Here is a 14498-nt window from a genome sequence, read left to right as displayed (position 1 = left end):
TACAATATTGAATAGAGCACACGTCTAAATTTTACGATGTTAATTTTACAAACACATTAAAGTGTATTCGAAATAAAACCAATAATACGATCAAACCGCAATATCCGCTTTCTTGACATACAAAAACACAGTTAACACGACAGCTTTTTGTGACAAAAACGTTGTTTAAGATATTGTTTGTTCTATATGCGTACAAGAAATTCATCAATAAAGGCAATTCACGCACGAACAATTGTTTCATAATTGCCCCTCGGCTTTCTGTTCGTTGCAAAAGCAGAATCCATTACACTGTGTAGAAAAATCACTGTCTCATCTAAGAACCAGTCGTCAATATTGTACGACTAACATTTTGTATATTTCTATTAAATCTCAGTTTAAGTGTGAAATACAAACAAAGATTAAAAATTAACTAAGTTACTTGGTGGTGCTATTCTGCAAAAAGGTGATAATACTCTGCTGAACAAATATAGATCCATCTCTTGCACACAGGTTTGGTAACTCCAGCCTCCTGAACAATCAGGTTTTTATAAAGGCTTTAATACCATAGGCCACATATATACGCTACGGTAGATTATGTATAAGACTGAAGAGTATAATCAGCCACTATGTTTGACGTTTGTGGACTATGAGAAAGAAACTTCGAGACTTTGGCTATGCTGCAGTCCCATCAAAGATGTGATGAATCATGATGTTGAAGTGCATATGAAAACATCACCATGTTAGTCAAACTATAGAACCAGAGCTGAAAACCACTCAAGTAAAACTGTGATACTGTAATAGAAATGGATAACAGAAGTGTTTGAGGATGTACGAAATGAGGGGAGAAAGGAAGATGGAATTGTAGAATGATAGAAGGAGGAAAAAAGATATTGTGTACTATGGAAGACGAGAACGAAAATAAAAATTCTAGTGAAAAAAAATAATTAAGAAATACAAAACCCTGTTCCAAATTAAATAGGGGATGGAAGAAGAGGTCCCCAATAACGAGGGCCAATTAAAAAAAAAACCACTCAAGTTGCATAGAGATATTAGGCAAGGAGATGTTATTTTTTCGATGCTGTTCAAATTCTCAAATGAAAACCTCGCGATCTACAATCGCAAGTCACTGTCCTCCACTGCTGGGCTACCCATGTTCAAAATAATAACATATCTTAACCCATAAAGATAAGAGTTTTCCTTATGTATCTTTGAAAAGAGCTTAGAAAAAGCTCGCTTATTTTTTGTCATATTTTCATCACATCATAAATAAGGATTAGGATATTTTATCCAAAGAGAAATAGAAGTGAACACACTATAAAAATAGAAGAAAAAACACTATTCTTTTATGTGTATAATGTAACTTATATATAATAAAGTACTTAATTTACAAAATTCTAAAGCGCGTTAACCGGAATATAAACTGAACCGCAGCAAACTGCAACAAATAATGCAGCGTCCGTAATAACTTACGGAGCGTATTTCACTTGTAAGTTTTAACTTAAGAAACGACACGAAATATTAAAGTTAAATTTTGGATCGAATGCATTTGTATGCAAATATTTATGTTGATGTTTCAAAAGAAAATGGCCATTAGCGATACACTGTAATATTCATAGCGTTTTCATTGTATATTATTAAACAATTTTTTATAAATACAATAATCTTGAAAGACGACGAAAGTGACAAAAATATCACTACTTAATTCACCATTCCTTATTTATTGATTATACCAAGGGGTAATATATACCCGCTCGAAGACAAGGACCTGTAGGAGTGGTCGCAGTACTGTAGTTTTTTGTTCTTCTGTAGCTTCTTGTTAATGTTGACCGCACCTCCGCTAGCACTTATAATGAGCGCGGAGACTCTCAACAGCGCGTCAAATCAATCTGTCATTTATCCGTTTCATTGCCGCCGCCGCCGCGATGCGATCGACGGACACGTGGGTAAGAGCTCGTTGCTAGGCAACGCGTGTTTCGAGGCGCGGTCCAACGCCACAGACCTATTTACGGTAGATCATGTCTTCACCGTCTTTGTCTGCAGTACAGATTAAGGCGAGTGCTCCGTGTACGAACACACAACCTCAGGGGCGGCTCTAGCTCGTGTAGCGCCCGTGTGCAATGAAACCTTGACGCCCCCTAGGCCTGACACACCCCCCGCGGCTATAAGTATTAAATTTGCAACGCTGTCTGGCCGCTTCTAAGCTTTTATTACATGAAATAAGGTTTATTTCGAGTTGAAACAAAATGTACGAAAAGGAAACCGCCCATAGGGCGCTCGCGTTTGATAACTGCCGTCACAGCGCTGGCTGGCCGCTTCTGTCATATCATTGTTGTACCGTGATGGTCCAAGACGATGCTCTTAGCGGTCTCAGAGCACCGCGGCACCCCCTGAGACGGCAGCGCCCGTGTGCATTGCACACCCTGCACTATAGGTTAAGCCGCCCCTGCACTGCTCTAGTGATTCTCCGAGCAGGTGATGCAGTTATAAGGCACCCTCACTTCTCTACCTACTATCAGACCAAATTTCAATCGCTAATCCGCTATCCAAACGTAGAGATTAGGGTACATCCCATCAATTGCACACCTAAAATATTAATTAAATTTTATAAAATAATTAATTAAATACACATACATATTTCAATACTGTATGACAAGACGTAACTGCACAGAATTTCCTGGATTTACTGTACAAATGCAGATTCCTTAACAATTGATGGAAGCGGGGCCTGGAACTATTATGGTATGGGGTATATATATCTTTAGGTGAAGCCTTTACATTGCAGTGGACGTCCATAGGCTGCAACGGCGATGATATTTAAAAAAACCGCCACAACAACTTCATACCATTGAAATCTTATACGATTCCACCCATCTGTAGTACTAACACTTTTATATACAGGATGTTTAAAAATGATACATAAAAGATAATTACTTCAAGGTTTATTTATTGATGACTTTAATGTAAGATCCATTTGTTTCACAGTACCAAGCACTCATATCTACTCTTTGTAGGGCCAATGACTTCTACAAGCTTCGAATGCACTGAAAATATATCTATTTAACTTCAAGGGTAGTGGAGAAACAGAGACAAAGATAGAAAGAATCTGAAATAACTACGAATAAACGTTTATTTTGTTTTAAAGAAACATGCAGTTGTAAAAGATAAAATATTTGATCACACAAAGAAAGCTACTAGTATATTCAAGTCAGCTTAATACGTGTTCTGCAGCATTAGCCAAATTGGTTCATTACTATTGCCTTTTGATTCTAGTTTGGATAAACCGTCTCGTGTTTATTTTACAAACTTACAATCTTCTTAGTTATAACAGTGAAATAAATAGCATTTTTCATGTTTTGATTATTTATGATTAGTTTATTTCAGTAACGTTCAACCGGCTTACTTTTCTCAAGAATTATAACCCAGATATCTTCAGGATCAGAATAAATTTTCCATTGTGAGAAAGCGGTAAATATATATATATTTATATATAAATGTATGTGTGTGTGTATGTGTATGTATGTATGTGAATTTCTTTTATATACAAAATGCGAACAAAAGCAAAAGAGGTAACATTTATTCAGCTTCATGCCTTGTATATGTTTAGTCTATTAATGCGTTTTAGTAGATATATCAGGTATAGCTTGGATACCTTCCCTTTATCAGATGGAAGCGGACTGTTCCATATCTTTGTCATTCAAACGTATCTCAATTGTGTAATTGTTCTGGACTCCACGATAGATGCCCAAATAACTAATCTCACTTTGCGCAGTCCATTTCGTGGTCTGATATACAATGTAATTTATCATGAGTTCAGGTGACACCAGATGCTAGCGTGATAACGCTATCAGTCAACGGCGTCGACGGACGGTACGGAGCAATTACCTAAACGACTATTATATTTCAGACCCTCGTTGTATCTTAACATCTGTGTTTGTACGAAATCACGTGATGATATTTCTTATGTCCATCTGATGTATATTTTCTTACCTTAAAATCTACTTGTGGTGTGTGCGATGTCTAATCGACAGACATCGATGTGTTTTCAAACGGTTTTATTTAGTTCGACCCGTACGGAATTTGTTTATTTATTTGGGTCAAAATTAGAAATTGAAATTTAAACACCTTCCCGTTGTCAGATTGATCTGAAATTTGGTACACACATTTAATTTAGATGACAATACAATATAATAAAATCAATAACAATATAAATCTAAGATAGCCGCCGATACAAAATGGCGGATTACATATTTTTCCTTAACCCCCTCAATATGGGTATCAAATGAAAGAGCTGCACTAGTAAAACACGATGATTATGTCAAAACTTAAAATTCAAGATAGACGACGTTCCAATATGGCGGACTAGGTACATATTTTTCCATAACCACCACAATATGGGTATCAAAAAACCGTTAAACTTAAAAGTTTTTTAAATGTATTATTTTGATAATTTCGATCATGAATTTTACATGAACTGTGTAAAGCATTTGAACACTGTCTCGTGTTATGTTAAGTTGGAATATACTGTGTATGCTTGACAATAGACAATACTTATTAACTTATTTTAAAAACGCAATATATACTTATAAATATAGACACACACACACACGTGTGTGTGTTACGAGCTAGTAAAAGCGTACTAGGCCCTTCATTAAAAAGCGGGAAGTCGCGCAATCTTTAAGGGAGAACGTGAACGTGAGTCGTATATATTGTAGAAGTAACTTTACAAAAGGTTCTATATCTCCATTTGAAAATGTGTTATCAGACTTTGAAAGCTACGACACTCGTTTTTACTAATACTACCTGTGATTTTGTGTGCGTGAAATTATATATATATATATATATATATATATATATATATATATATAGTATGAAGCTAAGTATAATAAATAGCTAATCTATGGTAAAAAAAAAACATTTGACCTCTCCTGAGGTTATGTAATGACGAGGTCTCCGATGTTATATGCTTGCCTAGAAGAATTTTTTTCACTCCTAACTTGAAGACTGCTAATATATAGTTAACTGGAAGCAACAACACTGTTAGGTTATTCCTTTCATATGCTGTTTCCACTGTACATAGTAATAGCAAAACGCTTAATGCGGATTGAAGCGATTTTAACCGTGTTTAGATGTCGTGAATCCGTGCATGTTGTTGTTCGATGGAAGAAAGGATATGGGCAAGTTAATTGATGTAATTCCGATACAATCCGTACAATCCAATATTCAGTCGATAGAGCACCAATAAACTGACAATTTTTTGCCGATACTCTAAGCTCTGAAGCTTTTGGCTTCATATCTGTATGTAGTCCAAAGTTCCGAGCTGATACATTACCAATCCATCTGCCTGATGACCACAGTATTCTTAACATGTCCGGAATTGTTCTACATACATGCTCAGAGTATATCCTGGTGTAAAAAACTAATGAACTTTCCGCTATATATCCAGCTTTTTGGCAGCTAATTCAGTCTTGGATTCAATTGAAGACCAAACCCTAGTAGATTACATTTATATTATATTTAGGATTTTATCATTTTATTACCTTCGTTTAAATAGTTATTTGTTACACCTAATTGTCGCTTCTTCATATATGATACAAACATATACGACTTACAAAATAAACTTATGTTTTATGAACTCGTGACGTTCATTAGAACGCATCCAAATTTATTATCTATGAACGCATCTGTTTTTCTATGCCTTCGTACATCTCGCTATCTTTGACGCGCCGCGGTACCGAGCAGACCTGTCGCTTCAACTTAATTGTAGCTCAGATTGAGATTTCTTATTCTGTGATATTATATTATACGTTTTAACCATCCGGCAAGTTTTTCTTACATCGCATTACCAATTACGGGATGAGGGGCCTGTCGGCCAAACTCTTTAAAAAAAACTACATACGTTGGTTTCATATATACATAATGATCGGATTTACCTGAGAAAGCTTAAGGTAGTAAAGGTATATCTCGTAAAAGCTCTAAAGCCTTGGATTTTAATCATCAATTAAGTGATTTCTTTAAAATACACTATATTAATTTTTTTTTCCTATTGGTATATGACAAATTAATTATTTCTGGCACTGCAATATCTATAGAAACGAATTAATCAACAATAAGTAATTTTAATCTTTTATAAAGTGATTTCTCTAAAAATACGTTGTATTAATTTATTTTCTCTATTGTTATATAACAAATCAATTACTTCTGGCACTGCAAAATCTATAGAGACAAATTAGTTAACAATAAATAATTTCAATATGTAGTAATCCTTATAATCAAAACACTTACTAAATTATAATCACAGTATTTATTATTTATAAACACGATTAAAATTATCAATCAACTGTATCCAGTAATTACAGTGAATTAGTGAACCTTTCAATCTTTTATATCTAAAAATAAACATCCTTTATACATCAGATTTCTTCTCCGCATTATACTTGGTGTTCAAATATATAAATAAATTCGTTACGTGTAAATATTTAGTTGTGTCAAGCCCAAAATAGATTAAAACTATCAATGAAAGTTTTTTATTAAATTACCTACAAGGATCATTATTACTGTTTATCGATTAGAGGCGTGTTATTACAATATTGATTATACTGACCGCTAGTAGCCCCTCTGACCTTAATTGATCAAAACCACAGCATAAAGTGCTTAAACCACAAAATTCCATTTTGAATATGGAACACCACCTTTATAGCATAGCCAATTTTTTATTAATTTTATCTATGCATATCAATAAAATGCAGACGTAAATTATACAAAAGTTTTGTAAAAAAAATGTCAAAAAATGTGATAACCTGGTATTAAATATATATATATAATAAATATGAGAGCAAAATCATCATCATAAAAATAAAGCTAAAATGGAAAAATGTGATAATAACCTTATGTGATATTTGAGAAAAAATTAAAGAAAAAGAGACGATGCATAAAAGGAAATTAGTTAAGAATATTAAAGAATTATAGAACAAAAGAAGAGGAAAGTTAGATCATAAGACGAATAAAAGAATAAAGAAATAAGAAAGTATGTAAAATAATTACAAAAAAAATGTGAATTCTTTGTCCCAAAATTAGATAGAAGATTAAAAGAGATCCTCAAAATTGGTGGCGATTAAAAATAATAATATATATAAGGTACTTGTATCAAATACGCATTTTTAATTTTTCGTCTGTCTGTTTTTTCCGATTGATCTCTGAAATTACTGAACCGATTTTGACGAGACTTATATTGGCAGGTAGCTGATGTAATAAGTAGTAACATACGCTGTCTTTATCTTGACAAAAATTCTTAAACGATAAAAACAAAATAAAATATTTTTTTGTTAAATTCTAGGCGAAGTCATGGCCACAGCTAGTTATTAGTAAACATGAGTGTCATAGGTTTAGTAAAAAAATATTAGACATCTCCAAAGAGATATAATTTTTTTGGTAATAAGTACTTTAAATAGACATTTATCCATATATATATATATATATATAAATATATATACATATACATAAATATGTATATATATATTCATATGGCCGTTGGGGTCCAGCAAGTTATCAACTGGTGACCACAAGTCACCAATATATATATGTCATCTATATATATATATGGACCCCAACGGCTATATGAATATATACACACAAATACATACACATACACATATATATATATATAGATATATTGCTAACAACTGTCTATTACTTTTACAAATGTGATCTGTTGTAACAAAATAACACAGGTCATACATTACAGTGGGATATAATTCTTAACTCCCCTTGACTAATGTGACAACATACTGCCATGATTAACGATACGTGGAAGGAGTGATAAATTATTCTTCTATCATTTCGTAGAACATGTTTGATTATTGTTACTCTGTATTTATTATTTTTTAATTCAATAAAAAACATTCAATATATAGAAATATATTAACAAGTTATGGAATATTAAGCTGATATACACGGCATGTAAACCTACCGCTTGGTAGAACGACGATACAGATAAGATCGTGATAGCTTGCTGCAGTACTCGTCATCGTGGCGATCTTTGGCGGAATATACCTTTCAGTGAACGTTCATCGACTGAAAAAAGAAGAACAAGTTGTCGTATGTCGTATTAAAATCTAATCACATCATTGTCGTACAGATTTTGTATTTCAAAATGAAATTTGAACCAAATATAGTTATAATTTCAGAATTTAAAAAAGTAATCTGTAACATTAAGGTTGGAAATTGATAAAAAATTCACTGACACATTTATAATCAAACAATAACGAGAAGTTTTAAATGAAATTCAATACAATCTAAATAGTTTTAAGAAATATCCGCTAATCAAACAAAGATCATATTTAATAGTATTACTATAACAAACTTATCCGCATTTTGTATTTGTAGATGATGTTCCTACCGCAGTTACTTAAAAAAAACTATTGGATAAGTTTAAACTATTACTACTCAACTATGGACATTAACTTTACAATAACTAAACTTCATTCATTAAAATAACTTTATTTACCTTCATCAATGTAATAACTTACCTAAGTATGTTATTTACCTAAGTGTGTGAGGAAACGTAATACAAATACATATATATATATATATATATGTATATATATATATATATAATATATATATATATATATATATATATATATATATATATATATATATATATATATATATATATATATATATATATATATATATATGATGTATGGTAGTGTGTTTTAAGGTAGACAGACGATCTTGCTAAATCTATGGGGTTGGTAAGTGTCTAAAAGGGCAGTGTCTTTAGGGCAGAAATAATGATGATAAAAAACTTTATTGCGTAATACGTTTTTAATTTCAATGTTAAGTGTTTCGTACTTATTCAAGAAAATAAAAATGCCGCTACCTATTTGTGAATAAAAGACAAAAAAATATGTAAATCTGATCGTCGGTGTCGGGAGCAAGCGGCGTTAAGGTGTCACAAACACCGCCTACGATATTGAGCATCCCGCAGGTATGAAGTGCTACGACCGCAAAATGTGCGGTTACGGCGTAGCGGCGTAGCGGCGTAGCACCTGCATTACTGTAACGTAAACGATGTTGTATAATATTTTTATTACATTATGGTTTATTACGTTAATAACACTTTAGTTATTGTTCATTGTGTGTAGATTTATTTGAATAACACGTTTATTATGTTTACATACTGAATAGTTTGTCTTACCCGTTGCTACGTAGAGATTTCTAGAGTGGTCGCTTAATACGGGCCTTATAACAATTTTTAATGTAGACACCAATAGAGATAACTGTATTCGAAGTTTCTCTGTAAGATCGAATTATAAATGAGGAAGCCTGGAGAAGAACGCAGAAGAATGCAGACCTCTCGTTCCCCCCTGCCATATACATGAAACAAGGACGTTACGACTCATATAAACTATTTTTATTATTTTATTCTTTTATTTCACTTTCTCCTTTCATTCTTCTCAATCTCCCGTATTAAATTTTCTTTCTACCCTTTGCAATGTACACCTCTATATTTCTTCACATTCAAATCATGTCCTATGCCTGACATTTCTTCCATCGTTTTCATTTTTAGACCACATTATGCTACATTATCACAGTTAAGTCCCAATTTTTTAATTTTATTTACATTTTACTGTTTGTTTATAGTTTTATGTTATAATTATAGATAATTTTGTATCTTTTTTATTTACTAAAACTATATTTATTCATGATTAGCTTTGGATCTTGCTCGACTCTTTTTAACTTACTTCCGAGTGTTATTCTTTTCTGTTCTTTAATTGGCTGTTGACGGAACACATCGCTCATGCACCCGTCGCCTATTGGAGCTAAAATCTTTCTCAAAGGGAGTCAAGGTGGAATCGAAGTCAAGTCGAAGTCTTGGGAGGTCATTATATGCGAGCAGCATGAGACAGATTATCGTAGCAATCTTTGGGAAAGTCCATTGCCTTGTAGTGGGCACCTATAGCTAGACACGATGATAATATTACCATTAAATTTTAGTAACATTGTGTTTATAATGATCGATGTTTATTAATATAGGTTAAAAATGGAAAATAAAAGTGCGGTATAGGATTAAAATTATTACAAAAGATTAGACAAAGTTAATTTTGTGCTTCTATAAAAAGGTACAAATAATTGAGCTGAAATATACAAACTAAAGGCAAGTATTAAAAGAAACTAAATATGATATAATTATTATCGAACATTCTTGACGGCGTGACACTTAGAAGACAGATAGTGATTTTTCTATGCAACGAATTGGATTCCGCTTTTGCGACGGAGAGAAAGCCGAGAAGCAATTATGAAACAATATACTCAATTGTTCGTGCGTGAATTGCTTTTATTGATGGATCCCGTATACGTTTACAGAACAAACAATATGTTGAACTACGTTTCTGTTACAAAAAAAAAGTGTATGTTAAGTAAGAAAATACTGCGATTTCATCGTATTGTTGGTATTCATTTGATTACATTCTAATGTACTTTTGTCATTTCTTTATTTATATATATATATTTATATATATATATATATATATATATATATATATATATATATATATATATATATATATATGTGTGTGTGTGTCCTTTTTAACCAATGTCTAGACATTACGATTACCTTCTGACTGGATTCACCGCTTAGGTGTTCGTTTTGTATCTCAAGTAAGCGAATGCTATGATTAAATCGCAATTATTTTGTTTTCTAATTCATATATTAGTGATATTGATATATTCTCGTACTCTCTCGTATCTTTTAAAAAATAATTTCGTCCGAAATTATTGTGTACACACAATACAATTAAAACCTCATTGGAACGTGACGGCTTGCTGTGTAATATGCAGAATGCGCTGGATCTTTGATCCCTGTTTAGTAATGTTTTCATTTGTTTTGTTATTTTTTGACTGTAAATCATTAAATGTTCTTAGTGAGATAGTTATATGGTAACAGTTTTAACTAATTTTATATTTCTAAGTTTCTAACTTTGTACTTTCTTACTGCTTTATGTAACTGTTTATCTCTAATAAAGTTAATAAATAAATAAATGCTTTTGTGATTGCTACGAGCTTTTTGTTATTATATTTAATAAATGGTGTTTTATAGTGATATAAATTTAACGTTGTTATTATATTTTTATTTTCATGTTACGTCGGAAGTCATTTATCAAATTGTTTAATCTTTGGGCGACATTGAGCCTAATATGAAGCCCCTTAGAAATGACCACGTCTTGGATCCTTATGTCATCACTAGCAACGCACATTGGTCAAATTTCGTCTTCAGATATTGCGGTATATAAAACAAAAAAAAAAGGGTTTTGGAGCTACACATACGCTGCCTATCCGAGTTGGATTCGTCAAGTGAGATCTTTCTCGAAGTGGATCTTCCCAAGCTGGACCATTAGCCCGAAGTATAAATTATATTCGTCTACAACTTCTAGAGTAGCACCTCCGACAACTACTTGAGTAGGCAAGACATGGAAATTAGACATCACTAACATCTTATTTATGTGTATTTTAAAGCCTAGTTTTCCGGAGGCTCTACTGAGATCATCGGGCATTATCCAGGTCGTGCTTAGTTTAGTTATGAAATATAAATGACAACGCATGGTCGTCATATAAAAAGTTAGTATAATATATATACGTTGCCATATTATATTTTTACTTTTAAGTTACTCAAAAAAATTACACGAATAATAATTACAAATTAACATTGAAACTAATCATTACAGATAAACAACATTACTTTATAAGATTTATTGTAACATCATATTTAGTTCTCCCAAAACTCATCTAGATGTCGCTGTAACATAATTTTCGGTCAATAATAATTAGTTCTCCCAAAATCTCCTCTAGATGTTCAAGCTCTTCTTCCCTATTAAGGAAGAAGAGTTTAATATGTAGTACACTTCCGCTACGGAACTCAAGCGGCAAAACCGCGATAGACTTACGCCTTGTGTTGTAAGTTCTACGGGCAGCGAAACAGAACTTCGATACATTCCGCTCTATTTCGCTTCCGCATTCTTCTATTACGCTGTCCATAAAATTTAAAACATAAGACGAAACATGAACTATCGCGGTTCGCCGCTTAGTTTCGCAATAGATATGTGCTACAGGCATAAAAACAATGAGTGTTATTCAACCACCATAAGAAGAAAGGCCGTAACTAATACCATACTGTATGCTATACCTAATTATAAAATAGCTTGTTGGAATATGTAAAACTGTCATGTTAAGACGTTAAAGTTAATAGTTATAACCACGGGGGGGGGGTCAGGCTTAGGGGGCGCCAGGGTTTCATTGCACACGAGCGCTACACGAGCTAGAGCTGCCCCTGAAAGTCACCAATATGAAAGTAATCATCTTCTGTTTGAATTTAAGTGTATCTATATCTCGAATGTACATTGTAATTACTGTAATAAATTTATTAATCTAGTTACCTATTTAGTACTGAAAAATAGTTATCACGCTAAAAGGTTTTTGATAAATGGCATAAGAATAAACACGATGTATGTTTTATATATAAGAAGACATGTAATGTATTACTTTTAAAATATTAAACCCAAAATATACATTGAAAAACAAAATGTGAAAATAATAATATACATAAATATATATATGAAATAATAAATATATGAAATAACGTAGACCATTCCCAAATGAACACGGGCATTGTTAAGATAATTATAGTTGGAATTAAGATTAACGGCGAATGTCCGAAAATGAGCTTTGGATATGACGCCATCTCTGGGGATATGATTTATGAAGTCGCAATGTAACAAATGATTATGGAGGTTCTAGAAGGTTCTGGCTCAATGTGTATTATACCATATAAAATAATTTTAAAGGAACTATTTGTATATATACATATATACACACACCCACACACACACACACAAATATATATGTATATATAAAATTTCCCGGTCACAATGTTTGTAACCGTACTCCTCCGAAACGGCTTGACCGATTTTTACCAAATTTTATATGCGTATTCAGTAGGTCTGAGAATCGACTATTTTACTTTATTTTTCCATACCCCGAAGTGATAAGGATTGTTCACCTTTAATTTTTTTAAACGAAATTTTAGGTTTATATTTTTTTATAATGTGGCATTAAAAATACATACAACCCTAAATTTTCACCCCTCTACGATCAACCCTTTAATTTTTTTTGCAATACAACGTTAAATGCTTCGAGTATTGGTATCGAGCTGGTTCAGACATGATCGGATGAGAACATGGAACTGCATCCTCGTGTTCATCATCCCTCCACTTTCACGTAAAATTTATCAAGGTTGTTTATTCTAAACTATGTTAAATTCATTTATATTATCTACTATCATATAATTATTTAATTATTTATTTAATATTAATATATCTCAAATTAAGTTTAACTTTAATTTTTATTTAGTGTAACTTGATTTAGGTTTCTTACTCGTTATGTAGAGTTTAATTTCAGAAAATTGTACACCCTTTATTTACAACTCATTTATAGTATTTAGCATCAGCATGTAATGGACTAGTTTATTGAATCCAATAATAAATGTATTATTTACGAGGTCATTGATTTTTTGACGGGATATATCACACATTAATTGCCCGCATATAGTTATATATATATATATATATATATATATATATATATATACGATGATATACGGATTCGAGATGGTCATTTACGACGGGCCTCATGAAGGCTTTAGATCATGGTTGCACAGACTTATAAAGACTAGGGGCTACCGATGGCGGGCCGACCGCCTGAAGTATAGATAATAATTTTTTTTTTAGTTTTATTCTTGAATAGAATTCAATATTTTTCGAATGTACGAGAGTATTATTTTTGCTGTCGGCGGGTCTCCAGTATTCGACCGACGGGCCACGGTCTGTGCATCCATGCTTTAGATCAACCAGAGAACAATGGTGAGGTCTATGCTCGGAGTTTCTTAGCTAGATCTAATCAGAAATTAGGAGTCCCGGAGAAGAACTGACACAACTGACATAGTTCAAAGAATTGCTTATCAGAAGTAGCAGTAAGCGTGGCACATGTAACCGATAGCAGTTGAGGCCTAAAGGTGGGAATCCCCCCACTAGGTAGATCGACGGCATATTTAAGGTCGCAGGAAGTCATTGGATACGAGCAGCGTAAGAGCAGTCATCTTAGCAATCTTTAGAGAATACCTATGCCTTTCAGTGGGTGTCGATCAGCTGAAAAAGTAGAAGAAGAAGAGGCTTTAAATTCAGCACAAACTTTCACACTCATAATCATACTGTACGGTTACAGTGGAATAACATAGAATTCAAGTTATACGTTAAGTTTCGGAACATCGTTTAGAAATAAATCGAATGTAAACTTCATTCGACACCAGACTTTGTATAAAGTTTTTTCTTCCCCCTTTCCGCAATAAGCGTCGGATTGATTTATAAGTTTGGGATTGCTCAGTAAGAATGGTTTCTTGTGATAGATTTATATTTCCTCCTGTTTATTGCTCCCCGCAGTAATTTATCTTCATCTAAGGCATCGCT

The sequence above is a fragment of the Battus philenor genome, unplaced genomic scaffold (assembly GCF_028537555.1).
Source record: "Battus philenor isolate CCGP_79_NKW_IND1 unplaced genomic scaffold, ilBatPhil1.0.hap1 SCAF_5, whole genome shotgun sequence".
In the NCBI taxonomy this organism is placed as follows: Eukaryota; Metazoa; Arthropoda; class Insecta; order Lepidoptera; family Papilionidae; genus Battus; species Battus philenor.
The sequence above is the reverse complement of the archived record's forward strand: the minus strand, read 5'-3'. Positions refer to the sequence as shown.